The sequence below is a fragment of the Schistocerca gregaria genome, chromosome 11 (assembly GCF_023897955.1).
Source record: "Schistocerca gregaria isolate iqSchGreg1 chromosome 11, iqSchGreg1.2, whole genome shotgun sequence".
NCBI classification, from domain to species: Eukaryota; Metazoa; Arthropoda; class Insecta; order Orthoptera; family Acrididae; genus Schistocerca; species Schistocerca gregaria.
Genome location: NC_064930.1, coordinates 95,681,972 through 95,695,977, shown reverse-complemented (window position 1 = coordinate 95,695,977; position 14,006 = coordinate 95,681,972). Strand labels below are relative to the sequence as shown.

General features: G+C 37.6%; 1 long non-coding RNA gene across 1 annotated transcript in view; it reads right to left on the bottom strand.

Moving 5' to 3' along the window:
* Positions 1-14,006, bottom strand: part of LOC126294969 (uncharacterized) — a 29,216-nt gene that overhangs the window by 3,716 nt on the left and 11,494 nt on the right. Inside the window, exons 3-4 of the long non-coding RNA XR_007552366.1 lie at positions 9,555-9,721; positions 5,795-5,938 (exon numbers count right to left, since the gene is read on the bottom strand). This is a non-coding gene — a long non-coding RNA (uncharacterized LOC126294969). The remainder of the gene's footprint in view (positions 1-5,794; positions 5,939-9,554; positions 9,722-14,006) is intronic.

Sequence of the window (14,006 nt, the reverse complement as noted above, 5' to 3'; positions counted from 1 at the left end):
GATTACGTAGGCTTTCCCGGCATAATAAGTATTGAAAGCCTCTTTGGGTTTGCTGCCGGATCCTAAAATCAACTTGACTCGATATTTCGGCAATCCAACTCATCGCCATCTTCAGGAAAATGCTGCTCCTGCTGATGAGTCCCAAAGAGAACTGACGCCAGGCTGCAAATCGACGTCCTATATAGGCCACAGTTCAGTACACGGCTCATGGAGATACGTGGATGATACCTTTTTCGTCTGGCCACATGGATGTGATGCTCTTAATAGATTTTTGGACCACTTCAACTGTCTTCATCCCCGCATCAAATTTATTTGTGGAGGTTGAAAATGATGGGATGCTTCCATTTTTTGATAAAAAACCAGATGGTACTTTGGGACACAGTGTTCACCGAAAGCCGACGCACACAGATTGGTATCTGCATCCTAACAGTTGTCATTCACCACACCAACGCAGTGGCTTTCTTAGAACTCTGGAACAAAGAGCTTATGCCATTTCCGACGCGGACAGCTTAACCCAAGAACTTGAGCATTTGATGGCTGTCTTTAAGGAAAATGGATGCTCCGAGAAGCAGATTCGTCGGGCTACGGAGTGTGTACCGTCTCCGGAGGTGCACGAAGAGGAACGTAGATCGGTGGCCTTTCTTCCTTATGCTGGAGGCTTATCGTTTAAGATTGGACGAATTTTAAGGAATGTTAACATTAAGAGTGTGCTCCGCCCACCTTCTAAGATTAGGGCACTACTTGGCTCTGTCAAAAATGATTTAGGGCTTAGGAAACACGGTGTGTACAAAATACCATGTCACTGTGGGAAAGCTTACATTGGCCGTTCGATTCGCGCAGTGCAAGACAGGTGTGTGGAACATCGCCGTCATACGAAGCTACAACAGCCGGAAAAATTGGCAGTAGCAGAACACTGCTCAAATGAGGGACACAGTATGAAATTTGATGAAACTGTGGTAGCTGCCAACATTTCCAGTTTTTGGAACAGTGTCTATAAAGAGGCATTGAAATTAGGTTGGCAGATAATTTAATCAACAGAGACAATGGATTTCCTCTTAGCAAGACGTGGAATCCTGTATTGTCTTGCATCAAAACTGAAATTTTTTCGGTGCGGCCCTGAGTGTGATACATCATTGCCAGCAGTGCTCCACTAAGGGCGGCACCACCGCCCTGTCTTGGAGGGCAGAAACTGTGATGGGCGGCGCATGCGCCGTGTACTGAACGGTGCCTGTATAGGATGTCGATTTGCACCCTGGCGTCAGTTCTCAGCAGGACTCATCAGCAGAAGCAGCATTTTCCAAAAGATGGCGACCAGTTGGATTGCCGAAATATCGAGTCACGTTGATTTTAGGATCTGGCAACAAACCCGAAGGGACTTTAAAAAATCTTGTATACAAGTAGGCCACTTAATTGACCATTTCTTACAGAAGACTCCGCCAAATCCTTTCCTTTCATTAATAATGCATTTCGATTCCACCAAACAACCGGCAGGTGTTCAGAAATTGTCACATCGAGCAGTGCAGATATCGCTGACTCAGTTTAGGCACAGTATAGATCACAGTTAGCACTATCAGTGCCAAATACTATCTCGTAGAGACCAGAATCTGATAAAGATAATCCTGATGTACACCATGAGCTGCACTTCAGAAGTGTTTACATGCCAGATTGGTATTCGGGCACATAGCCCACGAACAATGGAATCTGATACAGAGGAAAAACATACACACACATTTCAATATCAATGACTGAATATTTTGTACACACTAAAGCATAGACATTACATACTGAGCACATATATATCAATCAAAATGTCTGCTAAGCATAAAATCTTTATCCTGATTGAAAATGACAGGGATTTGAAATTGATGAAATGTATGATGAGATAAAAGAAATTATTCAGTTAGTGAAGGGAGACAGAAATTTAATAGTCATGGGTAACTGGAATCCAACATTAGGAAAAGGAAGAGAAGGAAACACAGTAGATGAATATGGATTGGGGCTAAGAAATGCCTGGTAGAATTTTGCACAGAGCATAACTTAATCATAGCTAACACTTGGTTTAAGAATCATAAAAAAAGATTGTACACATGGAAGAATCCTGGAGATACTAGAAGGTTTCAGATAGATTATATAATGTTAAGACAGAGATTTAGGAACCAGATTTTAAATTGTAAGACATTTCCAGGGGCAGGTGTGGACTCTTGATCACAATCTATTGGTTATGAACTGTAGATTAAAACTGAAGAAACTGCAAAACGGTGAGAATTTAAGGAGATGGGACCTGGGTAAATTGAAAGAACCAGAGGTTGTAGAGAATTTCAGGGAGAGCATAAGGGAACACTTGACAAGATTTGGGGAAAGAAATACAGTAGAAGAAGAATGGGTTGCTCTGAGGGATGAAGTAGTGAAGGCAGCAGTGGATCAAGTAGGTAAAAAGACGAGGGCTAGTAGAAATCCTTGGGTAAAAGAAGAAATTGAATTTAATTGATGAAAGAAGAAAATATAAAAATGCAGTAAATGAAGCAGGCAAAATACACACATCTCAAAAATGAGATCAACAGTAAGTGTAAAATGGCTAAGCAGGGATGACTAGAGGACAAATGTAAGAATGTAGAGGCTTATCTCACTAGGGGTAACATAGATACTGCCTACAGGAAAATTAAAAGAGACCTTCGGAGAAAAGAGAGCCACTTGTATGACTATCAAGAGCTCAGATGGAAACCCAGTTCTAAGCAAAGAAGGGAAAGCAGAAAGGTGGAAGGAGTATTTAGAGGGTCTATACAAGGGCGATGTACTTGAGGACAATATTATGGAACTCGAAGAGGATGTAGATGAAGATGAAATGGGAGATACGATACTGCGTGAAAGTTTGACGTAGCACTGAAAGACCTGAGTCGAAACAAGGCCCCGGGAGTAGACAACATTCCATCAGAATTATTGACAGCCTTGGGAGAGCCAGTCCTGACAAAACTCTACCATCTGGTGAGCAAGATATATGAAACAGGCGAAATACCCTCCGACTTCAAGAAGAATATAATAATTCCAATCCCAAAGAAACCAGGTGTTGACGGATGTGAAAATTACCGAACTATCAGTTTAATAAGTCACAGCTGCAAAATACTAATGCGAATTCTTTACAGGCGAATGGAAAAACTGGTAGAAGCTGTCCTCGAGGAAGATCAGTTTGGATTCCGTAGAAATGTTGGAACATGTGAGGCAATACTGACCTTACGCCTTACCTTAGAAGAAAGATTAAGGAAAGGCAAACTTACATTTCTGGCATTTGTAGACTTAGATAAAGCTGTTGACAATGTTGACTGGAATACAGGGAGCAAAAGGCTATTTACAATTTGTACAGAAACAGATGGCAGTTTAAGAGTCAAGGGGCATAAAAGGGAAGCAGTGGTTGGGAATGGAGTAAGACAGGGTTGTAGCCTCTCCCCGATGTTATTCAATCTGTATAATTAGCAAGCAGTAATTGAAACAAAAGAAAAATTCGGAGTAGGTATTAAAATCCATGGAGAAGAAATAAAAACTTTGAGGTTTGTAATTCTGTCAGAGACAGCAAAGGACTTGGAAGAGCAGTTGAACGGAATGGACAGTGTCTTGAAAGGAGGATATAAGACAAAAGCAAAATGTGGATAAAGGAACGCAGTCGAATTAATGAGACATTTAAAGTAGTAAAGGAGTTTTGCTATTTGGGGAGCAAACTGATGATGGTCAAAGTAGAAAAGATATAAAATGTAGACTGGCAATGGCAAGGAAAGCGTTTCTGAAGAAGAGAAATTTGTTAACATCAAGTATAGATTTAAGTGTCAGGAAGTCGTTTCTGAAAGTATTTGTATTGAGTGTAGCCATGTATGGAAGCGAAATGTGGACGATAAATAGTTTGGACAAGAAGAGGATCGAAGCTTTCGAAATGTGGTGCTACAGAAGAATGCTGAAGATAAGGTGGATAGATCACATAACTAATGAGGAAGTATTGAATAGGATTGGGGAGAAGATAAGTTTGTGGCATAACTTGACCAGAAGAAGGGATCGGTTGGTAGGACATGTGTTGAGGCATCAAGGGATCACCAATTTAGTATTGGAGGGCAGCGTGGATGGTAAAAATCGTAGAGGGAGACCAAGAGATGAATACACCAAGCAGATTCAGAAGGATGTAGGTTGCGGTAGGTACTGGGAGATGAAGAAGCTTGCACAGGACAGAGTAGCATGGAGAGCTGCATCAAACCAGTCTCTGGACTGAAGACCAAAACAACAACCCTGTACATAATTGTGCTTATATGAATACAAGAAAGTCCATCACCTATCTTACCCACATGGCACACACATCATTTGTACAAATCATTTCTCTAAAATGCTACATGGCCACCCTTCACAGACGCCCATCAAAGACAATGTATGAAACTTCCCCGATAGTTCTCAAACCATTTTCCTTAAATGAAGATGGATACTACATCATATCTGTCCTTTAAACAAATACCAAGGTTCAAGGATCATGGTCACATATTTTATTATACTGTTAGATATTATCAGAATGTGAATCATTAGATGCTGCCAAATTCCAATGAAATTATGGAATATATGTAAATATTCACTGACTGTGTGCTAACATTGTGTGTTATGTATAATCTCAGGAGTTACATTCACCTTTCATTGTGTTCAACGGTTAAACAAGGATTTTCTCTTACTGCATATATCTGCATAAAATTTCCTTCATAGTACTAGAACATGGCTGCACACTTTTTTGGTTACCACTGCAATAGGCGATTAAAATCGCAGTGAAAAGTCTCTGGTGTGGTGTCTTTTAAGTTGGTGCAAACATAACTATCATGCATGTGCAATGTTACTCAGTATATGTTCCCATATTTAACACAAGAAGACATCAAGTTCAAATCAAAATCAGTTCCATACTGAGAAACTCACTGCACATGATGATTATATGGAAGTTCAGTAAAAGCATATTTAGAAGACGATGAACTCTGGGAGTGTGTGTGGTACCAACACCAGAAAGTAGTCAAGGCAAGATCAAAAGTAACTTTGCTGTTAAATCCAACCAATTACATGCATACACAAGATGTTTAAATAGGTATTTGGCATTACTGAGGAACCTGTTTTGGGATTGTCCGAAAGTGTTTAAGATTATGTGAACAAAGTCACGTCAATCACTCATAAATTAATAAATACCAAATTTGATTTCACTGACGAGTGGCTTGGAACAATGATGTTGCCATGCTTGCCTGAACATACAAACTGATGGTAATGGGAATTGGAAGACTAGGAATAAAAATCATTTCAGACTTTATTAAAACAAAGCTTTGTGACAGAGCCACAGAGTTCAGCATTCTTCACAGGAAAAACACCCAAACACAAAACATGTCCAAGAGGAAACCATGCCCACTAGCAAACCACAGCAAAAGGCAACAATGGGGCACACAATTACAAGTGAAACAAATATAGGCACATTGCCAGACAATGCTGCATAATGAAGAAAATTATAAATAAATCTTAGGAAAAGAAGAATCTGGCCAGAGGGGCTGGACAGGGAGAAAGATTAGAATTTAAAATTCCATTGTCAATGAGATCGTAGAGATGGAGCAGAAGCTCAGATTATGGGAGGAAGGGGAAGGAAACCGGTCGTGCTATTTTCATAGGAACCAGACCGGTATTTGCCTGGAGCAATTTAGGGAAAGCACGAAAAACCTAAATCTAAAAAATTAGGTTATACATGAGAAGCAAATTTATGTTAACTTGAAGACATAAACTGCACAATTTTTTGACAAAAACTTACATTAATTTGTGGGTACAGTTCCAGATTTAAAAATCCTCATTTGGACATCAGGCACCAACCGATCCATTAAGCTGATACAAGGATGTGCAGTTACAGAGTCTGCGTCCAATGCGATTTTCTGCCACTTCTTATGTCCCACGCCAACTGAAAGTAATGTAAGAAAAAAATTTGTTAGGAATGGACCTTATTTTTTCATACACTAATTCAAGTACAAATACAAATTACAGGTGACCTCAATATTGCAGTTCTATTGCAGGAATTTTGTCAACAACATCTTAAACCAAACCATTAACAGGTATAAATATTGAGGTCCAACCACCTAAAAAAAAGCCATGTATAGAAAACTGGCAGGTTTTTGTTATTTAATTAAGAAATACTGCAAAAGTTCACAGATTTTCTCAAACAACATAATTACTTAATAGTTTCAATAATGAAAGCAATTACAATTTCCCTCTAAAAGGATTTTCTGTTCTTTTACAGTAAACATTGCATGCTCCAGTCTAGCAAAGAGAGAGAGAGGGGGGGAGGGAGAGGGCGGGGTGTACTGGCAAAGATATTCACTATAAAATATTCTTGAGCTGTACATTCAAAAAGAGAGATCATTCAATCTTTTTGTCAGTATTGCACAATGTCAGTTTTGTGTCTCAGACAAAGCATGAGGCACGTCTGGAAAGTTAAGCACCATTTGGGAAAATCTCACAAGACTTTTCTCAAAACAAAATTTATTTTTACAGGAAAGAGCATTTTTAAACTGTCTGTCTACACATTGTTCAGAAATTTGTCATAGCGGAAAACCACCTTTTCTATGCCCTCTTCACAGAAAGATGCCCCCAGTGAGACAGCCACTGTTGAATACAGATTTTTGCACTGTCACTGCTGTCAAAGCACCTTTCTCCAAAATCACTTTTCAAGTTCTAGGACAAGTGGTAGTCAGAAGGAGCGAGATTGGAGCTGTACAGTAGGTGACTGGAGTGTTCCTAACCAAACAGCAGAACATGGATGCCCACTGCCATGAGGAAACACAGTACCTTGACTGAGCATCCCATGCATTTTGTTTTGAATTGTGCAATGAAGTTCTCTCAATGGTTATCAGTATTATATTGCAAGGAACTCAACAAGTAGAAAACAACTCACAAAACGGCGTTCAGCAATGAGCCTCCACTGGCGGCATCTTTCTACAGAGAGGGTACAGAGAAGTTGGTTTCCTGCTATGACGAATGTCTGAACAATAATGGCAATTACACAGGAAAATAGTGTAAGAAATGGTCTTTCCTGTGAAATAAATTTTGGTTGAAGGTTTTTTTTTCTTTTTTCAAAACAGAACTTACTTTCTGGACATGCCTCATACACAACTTTCATGGAATGTTTGACAACATTATGTTATTCTGCTGACACACTCTAATACAGGGTGGACCTCCTCTTAATCTTTCTACTTCTAGTGTTAATAGGACACCATGAAAATGCACCTGTCTACAAGTGAGACACTTACAAAACACTTGGGTGACCCATTCAACAATATTGCTCATGTGTGTGGGACCTGTCTCACATAGGATTAACAAGGAACAGCGAATGTACACGAATAAGTGCAAAACGAATCATGAAAGTTTCTCTTTGACACACAGAAGAGCGAAACAGAGATGGTTCCAAAAAAACAAGCTGGCAAAAAGAACTGTCGCAAACTCTCATAATGACAACTTACAAAGTTTGAAGGACTAACATGATGTTAGGAATATATACAACCCTCTACACCAGGGACACCCCCAAACTATTTTGGACAAGTGACCCCTTTTCCAAAATGAACTGTTACCTCAGACCCCCATGGCCAAATTACCTACTTTTAAGATCAACCCCCTTATTCATAATGGTCCGCTAACTTAAAACAGCTTCTACAGAGTGTTATTTTTCATTCTGACTTAGGTCAATAAAAGAAGACAGAGTGAGAATTAGCAATGCTTTAAGTTAGCAGACTATTATGAATAAGGGGGCCTATTTTTATTTTTTTCCTGTTGATACAAAATACCTAGGTACTAAGGTACCAATTGGAAAACTTTGCACTTGGTTAAGTGAGTAAAGTTGACTTCATTTTCTCATCAAAATTTAACAAAATAAAGACACATACAATTCAGTAAATATCAAGTTTAATTTATAATAATTATTACAAATTAAGTACTTAAAGAATCTTAAGTAGGTAGGAAATTATATTTAAAAAAGTATTAATTTGCAAAGAGAAAATAAAACATTCAGTGTGATGGATGAACCTGGTGACTATCCACCAATCTAGCTACATCCGGTCCAATATTGGTGAGTTGCAGCCTTAAATCTCCACATTCATTGATTTTCAAACGGTTTCTTCGTTTTGTCAAAATGTTTGTTACCACACTGAAGCTTTTTTCAACTAGGTATGATGATGGAAAAGTGATAAGGTATTTTTCAGCAATGTTCCACAATGTAGGATACGGTGTTTCAATGTTGCGTTACAACCAGAACTTCTGCTTAAGCTCTTCGTCTGTGCTGATGGCAATAAACTCTTCTTGCACTATCACACTAGCTTCTTCTATGGCTGTGGTATTGTACGGATTTATTATCCATTGAGGAATTTGTAAATTTAAAAGATCCTCAAACCTCTCCATAAAATCCTTGTGTAATGCATCCAAGTGAGTGACATAATAAAATGTCATCATCTTGAAGCATTTCTGGTAATTTTGACAAATGTGGAAACTGCGAATATTCTTTTCTGCCTAAATTTTGTTTATAAAGGATTAGTTAACCCACCAAGGCCGATATTACTGATTTTTTTTAAAAATCAAGTTGTTGAACATTCCAAAGATATCAGTCAAGTAATAAATATCTGTTTCACAAATGTTCAGATTTTCTTTCAAATTCGGATCTTTTTCTTCTAAAAACTCCAACACAGATTCTAAAAGGGCTGAAAATCTTTCTAAGCAAGAGTCTCTTGATAGCCGGCAAACTTCAGTGAGCAGAAGTAATTGAGTAAAGACTTCATTGTTTTCCTCACATAGCTGAGCAAATAACCGAGAGTTCAAAGAATTACTTCGAAACTTGTTGATAGCATTTATTACATATTGTAAAGACTTATGCAATCTAGGACTTAGCTATGAATCACGCAGTGAATGACCAATACATCAGGCAGTTGTCGCTCTAAGTGATCTATAAAACCACGATAATGACCAACCATAGACAGTGCACAATCAGTCGCAACAGAAACAATGTTCTTACATGGAATCGCTTTGTCAGTAAAAAAATGTCCCACGGCCTGAAAAATCTATTCTCCTCTGGCATAAGTCTCTAAATATGTAGCAAAAAGCAGTTCTTGGGACATATTTTTATCTTTGATAAATCGAACATATCCTAACAACACAGCTCCATTGCCGGGTAATGTAGACTCGTCCAACTGGAGAGAGAATCTGTTGATCAGTAAGAACTTGCATAAAATGTTTTCAGCATCGCATCCCATCTCGTGTATGCGCCTCTGAACGGTGTTATTGCTCAAAGGTATTCTCTTTAAAATATCATGTGCGGGTTTGTGCAATACATTGTTAAAGACTTCCACAGTGGCTGGTAAGGGTTAAGTTGCTCTCCAATTGTGTGGGGTTTCCCCAACTTCGCCATTAGTAAAGATATATTATAGGACGCTCGTAAACCATCATCGTCTTTAATAGATGATGACGCAAACATCGATCTTATGGATGGCCTTTTGTCTAGTTTTCTTTAAGTGCTTGAAAAAATGATAAGGGCTTACTTTTTTTTGTCCACATGTACTCTTCATAAGTGATCATCCATTTTCGAAGGCTTCATGGCATCGTTACTGAATACTTGTTCACATATGAGACACATCGGCAAGTGTTGATTTGATGTACTGCCTGCATTTTTTTTTTCGTGTCCGCCATCATAAAACTCTCAGTAATCCTGCAAATAAAAAACTACCTAAATAAAAAACAATAATAAACTGTTAAATTTGCACACTATCTTATTTTTATCACACCTAGGTAATGGATTCTTGTTAGGTAATTACTGACTTACTCATTGATAAACTTGGATACCTGTATTAGGTAAGTAACTATAGTAGGTAATTAGGTATAGAAAATTCATATTAGGTAAGTAGGTACCTATCAGCATAAGAACATAAACCAAAGCAAACTGAACACTTCAAAGTTTAGGTACCTACCTAGTTAACAACTTAAGTGTAAGTAATTTTTACAAATACTTTTAAAACTACTTATTTAAAATATGTTGTATGTTGTGTTTACCAATTTTTCAGTCACTTTACTTTACTTCACTTAATTTAGCTATGTAATAACTTTGTAATCTCTTGAAATAAATAAGTACTTATACAAGTTATTATCGTTCAAGTTCCAACAAATTTCAAAACGCAAATGAACTGTCAACCTCAGTGCAAGCTCGTTAAATAGTAAAATATCAGGAACATGTTTGGACTCAATCACGAATTCGTTCGTGTTAAATCGCGTAAGCATCAAATAGAGAGCAAGTCAAAACTTGCCTGAAAGACATACGCTCGAACTCATTATCTTGCACAAACTTGTCCACACAGACTTGCCGAGTTTTTCATCTTGTACGAACTTGAGACTTTACATTACTACAACAATGCTATTTCCTACAAAAATATTAATTTTTCTTCGTACACATAACACAACATAAACAATACAGTACCCACCTATCTTGAAAGTTTTAAATAAGAACTTGTGTTAATTTAATAGGGGTCGATTTTTAGACCTTGTCGACCCCAAAAATCAGTTTTCGTTTATGTCAACACCTACGAAAGCGGTATCGACCCCAAGTGGCCGATATCGACCACTTTGGGAATCCCTACTCTACGCACTATTCCCATAGTGGCAATGTCAGGATTAGACTAGTTACAGCACACACATTCTACCCGTGCTCCGTACTCAAATGCATCAGCAGATCCTTATGTAACCTCTTGCCACGCCTTTCACATTGGTTTGCACAGTACAGATGTAGATGTAGCAAAAGTTGTTTCTCTTGTATGACAGTAAACCTTGGCTATGCTTGTCCACAATAGCATAAAACCCTACAAACTCTTGCCTGATCATTCCTACATTATTATGAACAGAATGAGATTTTGTCGGTACATAAGTTAACTATTGCACAACACGTAAGAATAACTGGGCAGATAAAAAATCTACTCGCCAAGCAGCAGCGGGAGGATGCACACAAGCATAAATGATAAGGAAATTTGTAAGATTTCAGAGCCAGTGGCTCCTTCTTCTGGCAAAAGGGTTGAAGGGGATGGAAGAAGGATGAAGAAAAAGGATTGGTGAGGTTTAGAAAATGGGGACAGTATGGAAATGTTGCTCGGTTGGGAGACTTGGTGGTCAGGGCAAGAAGGAATTACAGTTAGAATGTCAACGGGTACAACAAAAATTGGTCATTATATAATGTACTGTAAGATGCTAATGATATTTGTTTACTGCCTTTCAGCAGAAGTTGCTACAAAAAATCAAAAGCATTACATTATGAACAAGAAATTGATACCTCTAAGTAAAAGATGAAAACTATTTGGAATATTGTTAGATGGGAGACGAGGAGGAATAAAAGAGCTTTACAGGACTTCAATATCAAACGTGACGGAAATCTTGTATGCAATACTGCACACAATAGCCAATATTTTTTACAAACAGTTCTCGTCAGTATCAGCACAAATAGGCTACAAGGGCTCTGTTGATGAAGCTCCGAATCTTATGCAAAATACTATCCTCGGAAATATTGGTAAAAATCCACATTAGCCTTGTCACAGTATCTGAAATTGAAAGATCAATCATCACTCTGAAGAGTGAAATTTCACTGGAGCAGATAATATCTCTAACAATTTATTGAAACAGCACTGTGGTTATGTAAGTGATGTATTAAGCCACATTTTCATGCATCCTTGTAACATGGAACTGACACACTCAAACATGCAGTTATGAAAGCCCTCTTCAAGAAAGGTGAAATAACGCTAGTTACAAATTACAGGTCAATTTGTCTCCTCACTGCTTTTTCAAAGCTACTAGAAAACCTCAAGGATACAAAAATTTTGGAACAAGCAAACTATGTTTTTTAAAATAAAGTCCTAGTCTCTAAATGACAAAATGATGAGAACAGGATTATTGTGGGAGTTATCAAACCATCAACTCGTATGACACACTGAAAGCTTTGGATCAAAGCAGTCAGGTAGATGCAATGTTTCCCGATTTCCGAAAAAGCATTTGACACAGTACTGCAACTATGTTTATGGGGTATCGAATGAAAATTGTGACTGGATTGAGGACTTTCTCGTAGAGAGGATGCAGCATGTTATCTCAGATGGAGAGTCATCATCAGATGTAGAAGTAACTTCAGGTGTGCCCCAAGGGACGAATGTTGGAACCCTTGCTGTTCATGTTGTATATTACTGACCTTGCAGACAATATTAACAGTAGTATTGTAAAATTCCCGGTAATTTAAAATCGAAGGAATATTTCCAGGGAATATTGCTGGTAATATTCCAAAATTCATAAATCCCTGGGAATTTATGATTAATTATAGCAAGATAGCTCGAAAACCTGTTAATGGGTAAAAATAGGTAAAAGCAGTAATTATATGGTTAAATCAAACTTATAGTGATTTGGACTTAACCTCCTTGTTAGAAATAAACACATTTTTGGGTTTGCAATGTTTTAAATATCAAAGAATTAGCCCTAGAACTGCCAAGTATCGACATTTACGATTCTTACGTTACCTACAACTGCCATCGTCAAAATAATCAACCTTTAGAAAAAACGAGTTTATAATATTTATATGCCATCTAGCGAGTAACTAAAGTTACTAAAATATAAATGGAAGTTTGTTTATTCAATTTGTTAAGTTTCCTGTAGATGTTAGAGGAATTTATGCTATAAAGTTTAAAATACTCTTGCAAATTTTGTAAACATTAGTAATTGAAAATGGTATTTCGGGGAAAAATTATGCGAATAAACCAGCCAAGATTTATGATTTACTTGAAAATACAAGTGATTTCATTGACAAAGAACACGATAAAATATTAATTAACAATTCTAAAAGTAAAAGTGATAGCAATATTTCGGAAAATAAATTTATAAATCATAATTCATTGCAGGAAATGAGGAGTCTTTGAAATCTGAAAGCGAAACACCTCTAGTCATTCGTTTGGAAAAATTAAAAAAATACTACAGATAATGGCCAGTTGAGAATTATGACTCCAGAATTTTTTTTTGTAAGTTTAGGTTTCGTTCAGAGTAATATAGAGTTTCAAAATGGTTCAAATGGCTCTGAGCACTATGGGACTTAACTTCTGAGGTCATCAGTCCCCTAGAACTTAGAACTACTTAAACCTAACTAACCAAAGGACATCTCACACATCCAAGCCCGAGGCAGGATTCAAACCTGTGACCGTAGCAGTCGCGTGGTTCCAGACTGTAGTGCCTAGAACCACTTGGCCACTCTGGCCGGCAATGTGGGGTTTCAACTTGCCTAAAAATAGTTAGCCTAGTGAATATTTTAAATTATTCCCGCCCCCCCCCCCCCCCCCGACTTACAGTAAACGATGTTTTGCTTGGAATTTGCACAGAAATTAATGCATGGAATGATAAATCTAGGATTAAAATGTATGAATTTACTTAGTTAACCTAGTTTTAAGGTTCTTTATCTGTTAATAAGTGTTAAAACATTGAAAATCTAAAAAAAAAAATCATCAATTCACAATTTTTGGAAATCTTCCCAGGCCAAAAAAATATTCTCGACAATATTCCCATTTTATAAGTTCCCTCCCACTGGGAATATACCCGACCCACATCACTAATTAACATTACCCTCAGACTTTTGCAAATGATGCAATTATCTACAATGAAGCACTGTCTAAAAGAAGCTGCATAAACACTGTGTCAGATCCTGATAAGATTTCAAAGTGGTGCAAACATTGGAAACTTGCTTTAAATGTTCACAAATGTAAAACTGTGCACTTCACAAAAAAAAAAAAAAAAAAATAATAATAATAATAATAATGCTGTATCCTGTGACTATAATATGAGTGACTCACTGCTGGAGTCAGCCAACTCATACAAATACCAGGGTGTAAAACTTTGTAGTGAGATGAAATGGAACCATCACATAGGCTCAGTCGTGAGTAAAGCAGGTGGCACACTTTGGTTTATTGCGAGAATACTGGCAAGAGCAT